At 39.8% G+C, this 12,268-nt stretch overlaps 1 long non-coding RNA gene across 15 annotated transcripts in view; it reads right to left on the bottom strand.

The window, feature by feature from the left end:
* Positions 1-380: 380 nt before the first annotated feature.
* LOC106974730 (uncharacterized) overlaps positions 381-12,268 on the bottom strand; it is a 34,684-nt gene continuing 22,796 nt past the window's right edge. For 7 of the 15 annotated variants that reach the window (XR_008293524.1, XR_008293530.1, XR_008293525.1 and 4 more), the window contains 3 exons: positions 11,749-11,835; positions 8,171-8,374; positions 382-5,997 (listed from right to left, as the gene is read on the bottom strand). This is a non-coding gene — a long non-coding RNA (uncharacterized LOC106974730). Of the gene's footprint in view, positions 5,998-8,170; positions 8,375-11,748; positions 11,836-12,268 lie in introns of all 15 variants that reach the window. The other 8 variants (XR_008293523.1, XR_008293522.1, XR_008293533.1 and 5 more) reach the window with 5 other exon arrangements.

Genomic DNA, 12,268 nt, shown 5'->3' with positions numbered 1-12,268 from the left:
CAGCCAACAGGGTCTAACTGACATTTATAGAACATTTGTTCCAACAGCAGCCGAAAACACATTGTTTACAAATATTCATGGAGCATATAATAAGATATGGCAAATGCATGGCCATAAAGTAAACCTCAAAATACTTAAAAAATTGGGGCATGTGGTGGCCCAGTTGGTTAAGCATCCACACTCTTGATTTTGCCTCAGGTCATGATCTCATGGTTCATGAGATTGAGCCCCACAATGAGCTCTGTGCTAACAGCTTGGAGGCTGCCTGGAATTCTCTCTTTCCCTCTCTTTCTTTCCCCCTCCTTCGCTTATGTGTGCTCTTGCTCTCTCTCTCAAAATAAGCATTTTAAAAAATGTTTAAAAAGACTTGAAACCAATTCTTTTGGACATTCTCTGACCACAATGGAATCAAACTAGAAATCAGTAACAGAAGGCAGGAAAATCTCCAAACACTTAGAAACTAAACAACACTCTTCTAAATAAACTGTGGGTCAAAGAGGAAACCTTAAGGGAAATTAGAAAATTACATTAAGTTGAATGAAAATACAACATATCAAAATTTGTGGGACACAGCTAAAGCAGTGCTATGGGGAACTTTTTAGCATTAAGTGAATACATTAGAAAGAAAGAAGAGTCCCAAATCAATAATCTAGTTAAGCTTCCACTTCAAGAACCGAAGGGGAAAAAAAGCAATATAAACAAAGCAAGCAGGAGGAAGAAAGTATTAAAGAGCAAAAATTTAAAAATGAACCTTATACGAAGATCAATTCAAAAAGGATCACAGACTTAAACATTAAAAGTATAAAACTTGTAGGAAGAAACATAGGACAAAATCTTTAGGTTCGAGGTTGAGGTAGAGTACTTAGGCCTGATACCAAAAACATAATCCATAAAAGGAAAACTGAAAACTTGGGCTTCATTAAAAGTAAAGTATTTGGCTTGTGAAAGTCCACATTTAAAGGTTGAAAAGACAAGACATAGTCTAGGAGAAAATATTTGTAAACCACATATCCAAAAAAGGGCTAGTATGTAGAATGGATACGTAGATTAGCTTGAATGTGGTGACATTTCATAGTGTATGCATATGCCAAGCCGTCATTTTAATATTCACTTACACCTCAATAAAAATGGGGGTGGAGGACAGAATGAAAAGGTCTCATATAGCTCTCATTGGAGTGTCAAAAGGAAACAACAAATGAAAAAAGGCAGTATCTAAAGAGATCATGAATGCAAAGTTTCCAGAATTGAAGAAAACTATGAGTCCACAAATCTAGGAAGCACAGTACATCCTAGGTGAGATGAATGAGACAAAAAAGATGCATTCTTAAATATATTATTAAAAACAGCAACAAGAACAACTTGAGAATACAAAAGACAAAATTAAAAGCACCTAAGCTAAAAGCATTAAAAACAGAGTACCTACAAAATTATTGCAGTTAGAAAACAGCAGACCTCCCAACAGCAACAACGGAAGCCAGAGACAGAATCATATCTTTATCATGTTTTTAAATTTAATTTAATTTTTTAAATTTACATCCAAATTAGCATACAGTGCAACAATGATTTCAGAAATAGATTCCTTAGTGCCCCTTACCCATTTAGCCCATCCCCCCTCCTATACCCCCTCCAGTAACCCTCACTTTTTTCTCCATATTTATGAGTCTCTTCTGTTTTGTCCCCCTCCCTGTTTTTATATTATTTTTGTTTCCCTTCCCTTATGTTCATCTGTTTTGTCTCTTAAAGTCCTCCTATGAGTGAAGTCATATGATTTTTGTCTTTCTCTGACTAATTTCACTTAGCATAATACCCTCCAGTTCCATCCACGTAGTTGCAAATAGCAAGATTTCATTTTTTTTTTTTTTACATTTATTTATTTTTGAGAAACAGAGTGAGACAAAGCATGAGCAGGGGAGGGACAGAGAGAGAAGGAGACACAGAATCTGAAGCAGGCTCCAGGCTCTGAGGAAGCACCACAAAGCCTGATGCGGGGCTCGAACCCACAAACCATGAGCTCATGACCTGAGCTGAAGTCGGGTGCTCAACCAACTGAGTCACCCAGGCGCCCCGATTTCATTCTTTTTGATTGCCAAGTAATACTCCGTTGTATATATATACCACATCTTCTTTATCCATTCATCCATTGTTGGACATCTGGGCTCTTTCCATACTTTGGCTATTGTTGATAGTGCTGCTATAAACACTAGGGTGCATGTGTCCCTCCAAAACAGCACACCTGTATCCCTTGGATAAATACCTAGTAGTGCAGTTGCTGGGTCGTAGGGTAGTTCTATTTTTAGTTGTTTGAAGAACCTCCATACTCTTTTCCAGAGTGGCTGCACCAGCTTGCATTCCCACAGAATCATATCTTTAAAGAGTTGAGGGTTAAAGCCCATAACTGGGCATCTAGGAAGTGAGTCTTTCAAGAATGATAAAATATTTACAAATTAAAACAAGAGTTTACTACCAAGAGATATCGTTAAATGAACCTCAAAAGGATACACTTCAGGAAGAATGAAAATGATCCCAGGAGGACAATCTAGTGTGCAACAAAGAGTGGTGAACACAACAATGGTAAGCATGTATGTGAATAAAAACTAACTTTACAGAACCATTAATTAACATAATACCATCTAATTGGCAGTATTAAAAGGAAAAAACAAGTGGACTTCCACTCTAACCATGATGGAGTATTAAGGACCAGATTTACCTTTGTTGCCTTTAACAAATGAAAAACTAGAAAAAATAAATAAAGCAACATTTAAAAACAGGCGAAGCAGGAGAATAATCCCTGAGAGAAGGAGAAAAGGGAAGTCTTGGGGTTGCCCTAGAGTACTTCCAGTAGAGACTTTTGCAAGCCACAGCACAGGAAAGGGTAAACTAAATAGTCTCCCATGAACTGAAAAGAGCTGACAATTCAGGAAGGCCGAAGTGGCTAGAATTCCAAGCAATTATACATTTGATAGAATTCATACAGAGATCACATGTACCATTTTTCCAACTTTCCCCAATTCTAACATCTTGCAAACCCCCTAATAGAATACCACAATACCCAGGTATTGACACTGATAATAGTGAAGATACTGAACATTTGCATCATGCAAGGATCACTAATGTTGCATTTTTAGAACCACACCCACTCTTCTCTGTTACCATTACCTCTTCCATACCTGCAACCACTAATCTGTTCTCTATTTCTAAAATATTGTCATTTTAGGAATGTTATATAGGTGGGATTATACAGAATAATCTTTTAGGATTGGATTTTTTTTTTTTTCCATTCAGCATGATTCTCAGGATACTCATCCAGGTTGTTGTGTATAGCAATAGTTCTTTTTCTTTTCTATTATTTTCCTTCTTTCTTTTTTATATCTGAATAGCTTTCCATGATATGGATCAGCTTCAGTTAGTTTACTCTTTGAGGGAATCTGGGTTGTTTTTGGGCCTTGGCTGTTACAAATACAGCTGTTACAAATATTTGTTTACAAGTTTTTATGTAAACTGGTTTACATTTCTGTTGAGGAAACACCCAAAGAGCCTTAATTGCTGGGTCATATGGTAGTTACATGTTTAGTCGTGGTTTTTTTTTAAATATATAAAGTTGATTCATTTTAAGAGAGAGAGAAAGAGTGCACATGTGTGAGAGAGAGCGGGGGAGGGACAGAGAGGAAAAGAGAGAATCTGAAGCAGGCTCCATGCTGTCAATGCAGACCCCAACATGGGGCTCGAACCCACAAACCATGAGATCATGACCTGAGCCAAAAACCAAGAGTTGGATGCTTAACTGACTGAGCCACCCAAGTGCCCCACCATGTTTAGTTTTTAAGAAATCACCAAACTTATGGTAATAGCAATGGCTGTACTATTTTACTTTACCAGTAGCAATATATTAGTGATTCAGTTTCTCTGCATTCTTGCCAGCATTTGGTATTGTTACTCTTTTTCATTTTAGCCATTCTAAAGTGAAATGATAGTAGTGATAGCTCACTGAGGTTTTAATCTGCATATCTCTCATGGCTAATGATGTTGAACATCCTTTCATGTGTGCTTATTTGGCATGTGTATATCCTCAGTTAAATGTACCCTTGTCTCTTATGCATGTTTTCTAATGGGATTGGTTTTTTTTTTTAATTTTTTGAGCTTTGAGAGTTCTGTTTGTATAACTTAAAAATTTACTTTAACAAAATTCTTCCAAAATTACAAAAGTAACACTCATTCTACTGTTGAAAACATTATAAAGAAATAAATATTATCCCATATATTCTTCCTTTCCCCACCAGTCTTGAATTTCACCTTCTTTTTCTGCACCCTCTGCAGTATTGGATGCTAATTACATTTTGTCAATTAGATGGGTAAAACATGCTATCTTAACTGTTGCTTCGATTTGTATTTCTTTGAAAACTAATAAGGTTAAGTGTGTTTGTGCATGCATGCATGTGCTTGTATGTGTATGCATTCACGTAAGTAGCTTCCTCCTCCCATCTAAAGTTTCACTTTTCACTGTTTCAGTTATCTGTGGTCAACCACATCTGCCTGGAAGCAGATGATCCTCCTGACATACCATGAAAAAGTCAATCAATAGTAGCCTAGTGCTTTGTCATAGTACTTATGTCATTCACTTCACTTCATCTCATCACATAGGCATTTATCATGTCACATCACAAGAAGGCGGCTATCATAGTACAGTAATATATTGAGAGAAACCATATTCACGATTTTATACTGTATGTTATTATAATTGTTCTATTTTATTATTAGTTATTATTGTTAATCTCTAACTATGCCTAATTTGTAAGTTAAACTTTACCATAGGTATATATGTATAGGAAAAACATAGCACATATAGAGTTTGGTATGTATGCACTTTGAGGCATCCCCTGAGGGTCTTGGAATGTATGTCCCATGGACAAGGGGGTGACTACTACTTGTAAATAAGCAATTCTGTGAATATAATGAAAGCACATCCAGGGAGTTAAGACCAGCATATATACTTTACTGTAATTTCCAAATTATGATATTTCTAAGTCTAGAAATTAAATGTGGAAAAACAGAGGAATGGAAATGTGACATCTTACTGGTAAAATCTGAAGAGAGTTGGGCTTCTATTCACGAGCTGTATTTTCATTGTCCTTTTATTGATGCTGATAGAGATCTCTGTTTCTCTTTGGTGAACCTTCAGGTTGAATCTTCTTTGTCAGAGGTGGAAATCAAAAGATATAATGTTTTGGATACTCTTGTGCTTTATCAATTTATTTCCTAGCAAATCTATCCTTCCTTGACTTGCTCTGCAGTATTGGAGCTGAGCCATGTAAACATTCCCTACTGACAGCTGGGCTAGTGTTAAGCTTTTTACTAGATGGGAGTGGAGAGACACTGCATGAAAGTGGGGCTTTTCTTCCTGGTTCTGAAACACTTTTCAATTCTTACTCGGATGATGAACCATAGCCAGCAGGATACATGTGGGATACACAATCTCTTGTGAGTTCTGATAGCACTCACAGGCGGCTGGGCTATCCAGTGGCACTCATCATTCTGAGAGCTTCACTGGCACCCTCCCATGCCCCTCCTCCCTTTCAGGAGGCTTCCTTGCACATTTGACAGCACCTTCTGTCTTCTTGAATACGTGACGTTTTATTTAGAGTAGCCTATTTGACAACCTTTTCCATGAATTCTATCGGCTGTATAATTTCTTGGAATTCTAGCCACTTCGGCCTTCCTGAATTCTCAACTCTTATCTTTTCAGTTCAGGAAGACTGTTTAGTTTACCCTTTCCTCTGCTATGGCTTGCAAAAGTCTCTACAGGAAGTACACTAGGACAGTCACAGGACTTCCCTCCTTTTCTCCTTCTCTCAGGGATTTTCCCCTGCTTTGCCTGTTTTCAAATGTTGTTTTACTTATTTTTTCCAGTTTTTCATTTGTTGAAGCAGCAAAGGTAAATCTGGTCCTTGTGACTCCATCATGGTTGGAGTGGAAGTCCATTTCTGTGTTTTCCTTTTGATACTGCCAATTAGATAGTATTGTGTTAATTAATATTTTCCAAAAGTTAGTTTTTATTCACATACGTGTTTACCATTGTGTGTGCTCACCATTCTTTGTTGCGCATTAAATTGTCCTTCTGGGATCATTTTCATTTTTCCTGAGGCATATTCTTTTGAGGTTCATTTAATGATGTCTCTTGGTAGTGAACTCTTGTTTAAATTTGTAATTATTTTATCATCATTCTTGGCTCATTTCCTAGATGCCCAGTTCTGCATTTTTAACCTCAACCCTTTAAATATATTATTCTGGGGGGAGCCTGGGTGACTTAGTCAGTTAAGCATCCCACTTCAGCTCAGGTCATGATCTCACAGTTGGTGAGTTTGAGCTCCTCATCGGGCTCTGTGCTGACAGTGCAGAGCCTGCTTTGGATCCTCCTTCCCCCCCTCTCTCTGCCCTTCACCTGTTTGCACACTCTCTTCCTCTCAAAAATAAACATTAAAAAAAAATAATAAAGATATGATTCTGCTAACTCCTGGCTTCTAGTTGTTGCTGTTGAGAAGTCTGCTTCCCTAAATCTTGGTATTTTGGAGCTGGACCAAGTTCCTCATGCTAAAGCTCATGCCAAAAATTAGGAAATTCCAGCTCAGAACTGCCCCTAGGTCACTGGCAGTTTGGGACTGGACGCCACACTGGATGCTCTGACTTTCAGGCCTAAGTGAGCCCAGTTTCTTAACGAAATGTGAGCAACTTTGGCCCGGAAAGGAAGGGAGTTCTCTTGTTTCCCTCATCTGTGAATTAGGTCAAAACCAGCCCCTTCCTATGCAGCTCTGGGGGTTACATAGGTGTGGCCCAGCCCAGGGATGCCACTCAGTAGTAGGAATATAATAATGGGAAGTGGAAGGAGGGCTAGAATTTTGAGAGTTCCCAGACTCTATGTCACTTCTCTTCCCCAAATCCCCTGGTTTACTAGGGAAGTGGTTATAGTGAGTGTTCAACTCTAGTATGAAAACCCACCCTGATTTTATTTTTTCCCCTTGAGAATAGCCCTGAATTTCTCTTTTTCTCTGTCCAACTTTTACCTACATAACAATTCCAGGCCTTTCTGAGGCCTGGTTTTACTGTCATGGCTTCCTAGCCCAGCACCTGGATTTAGCTTCTTTCTAATCCACCTAATAATATGCCACTGCCTGACTTATCCTAAATGCCAAAGTCATCACACTGCTTCCTGCTTAAATACTTGCTGTCATTTTCCAGCATCTGGCTCTTGACCTGTATTTAACTGAGACTGACTTTTCCTGTTTCTGGCCCTGTAGCATTGAGTATCTGGCAGGTCGATAACTGCATTGTTCCAATTATGATGTGTGTCTTAGAAGGAAATTGGTGATCCTTGAAGACAAGGATGTGTCTGTTTTGTGTCTGTTTTGGTTTTTGTTTTTGTTTTTGTTTTTGTTTTGAGACAGAGAGAGACAGAGCATGAACGGGGGAGGGTCAGAGAGAGGGAGACACAGAATCTGAAACAGGCTCCAGGCTCTGAGCTGTCAGCACAGAGCCCGACGCGGGGCTCAAACTCACGGACAGCGAAATCATGACCTGAGCCAAAGTCGGACGCTTAACCGACTGAGCCACCCAGGCGCCCCTTTGGCTTCTGCTTTTTAAGATCTTTTAAAGCTGTGTGTCCTTCCTTTTCAGCCTCACACATGGCAGCCATTATTTCCTCCAGCTAAAGCCTGATTTACTTAATTTAAGTTAGTGTTACATTATTTTCATTTTAGCAGAATAAAGAAAAATCTAGACTTACAGTTAAAACATTTTTCATTTAGCATGACATCTTGAAAGTTGAGTTGTAAGTTATTTTCCCAGAAGAAACCATTTTAGAACAAGCTGTTTTAGAAGAAAATGTAGGAGAATATCTTTATAACTTTGGAGGTAAAGAAGCATTAAACCACACACAAAAAGCACAATTATTATAATGACCTGCTATACTGCTATACCTGTTCCACCAAATTCCTTGGAACTCATAGAACTGGATCCCCAATATGAAAACAATGATGATGACAATACACTTATTTCCTATAACAAGTGGTAAAAAGGAATCTGAGGCTTAAAGAGATGAAGCAGTTCCACCCCCCCAAGGCCTCAAATGTCCAAAGGGAAAGAGCTGGGTTTGAAACCCGCTGGGTCCACAAATGCTTACCTTCACCACCTTTAGCACCCTGAAGTCTTGGTCTAAACCTTGGTCATTGTGGAGGCACTGATCCTGCAGGAACCACTTGATTCGCCGCCGGGTATCCTATACTTCCTCCTTCCAGCACCCTGTAGTGGGGCTGAGGGCTCTACCCCGGAAGGGTATCCAGCATGTCTGCAGGGGTCTCACCCATGTTCTGGGAAGGTTCCATTTCTGCAGGAATCATGAATATATATTTAAATTGAATAAATTTAATTTATTCGGGGCACCCCTTGAATAAATCCTCTCTGCTTCTGCCCACTCTTTTGAAGAAGGCACCGTCTAGCCTTTCTCCAGAAAACTAGAAGACTAGAGCTGGGGAGGGAGAGCATGTAAAGGTAGAGAGGGATTTATCCTCCTCCCCCTAGGATGAAGGGGCACCTTCCCTGCCGCGCATTGTTCCCATGCCCTGGGCTGCCTTATGCTCAGTAGCCAGCCTCCCACAGTTCTCCCTGCTCTCTTGACACTTGCAAATTGAAATTCAGCTTGTAGAGGTGGAATTTTCTCTTTCTGTTTGAGGCTGACAAGAACAATGACTGGGAGATGGGGGATTCCCGTGGGCCTCAGACTCAGCCTAGGAATTTTCAAGTGTCCTGGAGCTGGCCTCTTCCCTTTCCCCATTTCCTACTGCATGAAGAGGAGACCTTGATCCCTACAGGAGGTAAATAACATCTGCTCCTAGGGTGTGGAGGTGCTTCCTGCCTGGAGTGAAGGGATGCAGAGGCTTGGGCTAAGCTTGAGGGTCTGGGGCCAGAAAACAATTTCTTAAAACAAACAAACAAAAAGCACCTACAATTTTTATTGCTTGTTTTGTTCCTTATTATATGACTAATCCATGTTCATGGTAGAAAAATTAGAAAATGGAGATGTGCAGAGGTGCCTGGGTGGCTCAGTCAGTTGAGCATCTGACTCTGGATTTCGGCTCATGATCTCATGGTTTGTGAGACTGAGCCCCACATCAGGATCTGTGCTGACAGTGCAGAGCCTGCTCGGGATTCTCTCTCTCCCCCTCTCTCTGACTCTCCTCTGCTTGTGCTCTTGCTCTCTCTCTCTCTCAAAATAAATAAACATTAAAAAAAAAAAAAAAGAAAGTACAGATGTACAGAATGAAGAAAATAAGAACCATCCATATAATCCCATCACCAAGGGATCCTGATCATTTATATTTGGGTGTATGTTCTTCCATTCTTATTACTAGGTGAGTCCTCCCTACCCCATTACCCCATAGCAAAAAGTGAGGAGTCTTACATGTGAGTTCTTAAAAAGTCTTTCATGGGAGAGGGTGCAGTTATCTGAAGGACTTTAAAGATAATAGGACAGTTTGGAGAAGATTCATTGACCTTAAAGGATTTCCATTCATTTGAGCTTTGGAGGCCTAAAGAGGTCTCCCTATGAAATCAGTCAAACAGGGGCGCCTGGGTGTCTCAGTCGGTTTGAGTGTTTGAGTCTTGATTTCAGCTCAGGTCATGATCCCAGGGTCGTGGGATTGAGCCCTGGGTCTGGCTCTGCACTGAGCATACAGCCTGCTTAAGATTCCCCTTCTCTCTCCTCTGCCCCTCTCCCCACCCACCCCCCCACTCACTCTCTCTAAAAGAAGGAGGAGGAGGAGGAGGAAGAGAAATTAGTCAAACAAGTGGCAGAGAAACTTAGTTCAGATTTGGCAGTTATTCCTGGGAAGATGACTGTACATTTGCATAGACTGGATAGCATTGCACACAAGTATTTTAACAATTATTTAAATAGGAAATCCTATTTTGATATTGTGAAGATAAGAAATATACACCTACAGGGGTGCCTGGCTGGCTCATTTGGGGGAGCATGCAACTCTTGATCTTGGGGTCATGAGTTAGAGCCCCACATTGAGTGTAGACATTACTTAAAATATATACGTATCTACAGGATAAATAGAAAAATGTATTAATGTCACATGAATGCATGCAATGAATGCATCATTGTCAATAATGTTCAGATTCCAGTTCTTATTCTACTTAGAAGAGAAAATGATGGACCCTGGAAAACTGGCTTACAAACCTCAAAAACAGCTTTGGGGGAGATGCCTGGGTGGCTCAATTGGTTAAGTGTCTGCCTTTAGCTCAGGTCATGATCTTGTGAGTTTGAGCCCCCTGTCGGGCTCTGTGCTGACAGCTCCAAGCCTGGAGCCTGTTTCAGATTCTGTCTCCATCTCTCTGCCCCTCCCCACTCGTGCATGCATGTGCACTCTCTCTCAAATATAAATAAACATTTAAAAATTATCAAAAAATTGCTTTGGGGATGAGAAAAACACTGCTACTTGTAGAGTTAAAAATCTTTTTTCAAAACATGAAATTGGAGAAGACCAAAATTTATATATTATTCATTCAATTTAAATATATAATTCATCTAAACTAATACATATTATAAGTACATATTTCATTTCCCTAAAAATTTATACAATCAGGACAATCCCAACAAAATCTTCTTGGCTCACTGTGAAATATTATTGCATTGGAAAAAGTACCTTAGATTTAGGGTCACCTTGTGTTTGGGCATTCGTGGTGTCCATATTCATATTTTTAAATTGTAGACTCTTGTACATACTCTTAAGAAACTTACTTTTAAAAATTAATATATTTTAGATATATTGCTATGCTGATATATCAGTATCTAGATCTATATCTCTACCACCTACATAATATTTTTAAAGATCTGCACAGTAAAGCAAAGTTTGTACTAAAAATTATAAAACACTTGCCTTTTTGTTCTTATTCTTTTCCTTTTCCTTTTTTTTTTTTTTTTAAGCCACATACCTTGAAAATCCTTAACCAGAGGTTTAGCTCTTGCCTAGCTCTGCAGCGTCATCTCTTAAAACTATCCCTTTCTGTTAGAAACGCACTAGTTTTCCCCAGAGGCTGCCCCCACCTCCAGACTCATCCGTGCTTTTCCTACTTGGTATGACTTCCTCTTCAGGGAATCTTCTCTGGCCCTTCAGATGGCTGCACCTGTTCTTCCCCTTTTCTAACTTTTCCCCTGCTCTTTTCCTGCATGCTGGGAAGTCTAACGTGTAGAGAGTATTGTTTACCCCTGTATTCACCATCACTGCTGCGTGGCCTGGCATCTAGTAGGTGCTCACTAAATGTCTGCTGCATGAATGTGAATGAAAAGTTGTGAGAAAGGAATTCCCCCAACATTTGGAAACAGGGCTGATGTTCACTACCAGGCCATTCTTTTCTCCTGTTGGACATAAACAATCTCACAGACATCATATCAGACAAGGTTTCTCTGAGACCATGACAACATGAAATAAAACAAGGTCCCTGTGTGGCCCACTGAATAACAAACATCCCCCTCTCTCAGCTGACACATGGGTTTATTTTTGTTTATATTTTAATAAAGAAAATTCACATTTGACACCAATATTAAAACTTCTTATGTCTTTAAAACTGATCATAAATGATAAATCAAACAATGTGGTTTCTATAAATATACAATTTCTTTTTTAGGAAAATGGACTTTTTGCACTTCTTGTTGATGATAATGGTAACAGCAATTTCCATTTCTCAAACGCTTACTGTTCCTATTCCTGGGCTTCATGCTTTACATGGCTTCTCTCATTCACCCCTCACAACTCTATGGTATGGATCCTACTGAAGTCTCCTCTACAGACAAAGAGAGGGGAGAATACTCATTTATTCTGAATAATTTTGGCAGAAAGGGTGCTTTTGGTCAAAGATGTGAGGAAAGGTAGAAGAGGTGTGGAGAAGAGGGGAAGGGAAAGCATGTTGTGTGTCCCCACAGAGCTACATGGTTGGAATTTAACCTTAGAACAGAGAGGGTCAGACCCAGGAGCTTACGGACTTGATGTCACATGGACATACAGAACTGATATATGACCCAGAGCTTTGGAGAGTGCCTTGGGTGTTCCCTGGCACAGAGCCCTCTGCTGCCCCAGCATCTTGAGCACGAGTGTTGAAGGCAACAGGAGGCAATGCTTTTAGCTTGATACAGAGACAGATGAAGCAGAACATAAAAGATGTGCCCCTAAGTCCACAGGACCCAGAAATCACCCAGGACCCAGGGAGGCCTGGGGAG

This window comes from Acinonyx jubatus, chromosome E2 (genome assembly GCF_027475565.1).
Source record: "Acinonyx jubatus isolate Ajub_Pintada_27869175 chromosome E2, VMU_Ajub_asm_v1.0, whole genome shotgun sequence".
In the NCBI taxonomy this organism is placed as follows: Eukaryota; Metazoa; Chordata; class Mammalia; order Carnivora; family Felidae; genus Acinonyx; species Acinonyx jubatus.
The sequence above is the reverse complement of the archived record's forward strand: the minus strand, read 5'-3'. Positions and strand labels throughout refer to the sequence as shown.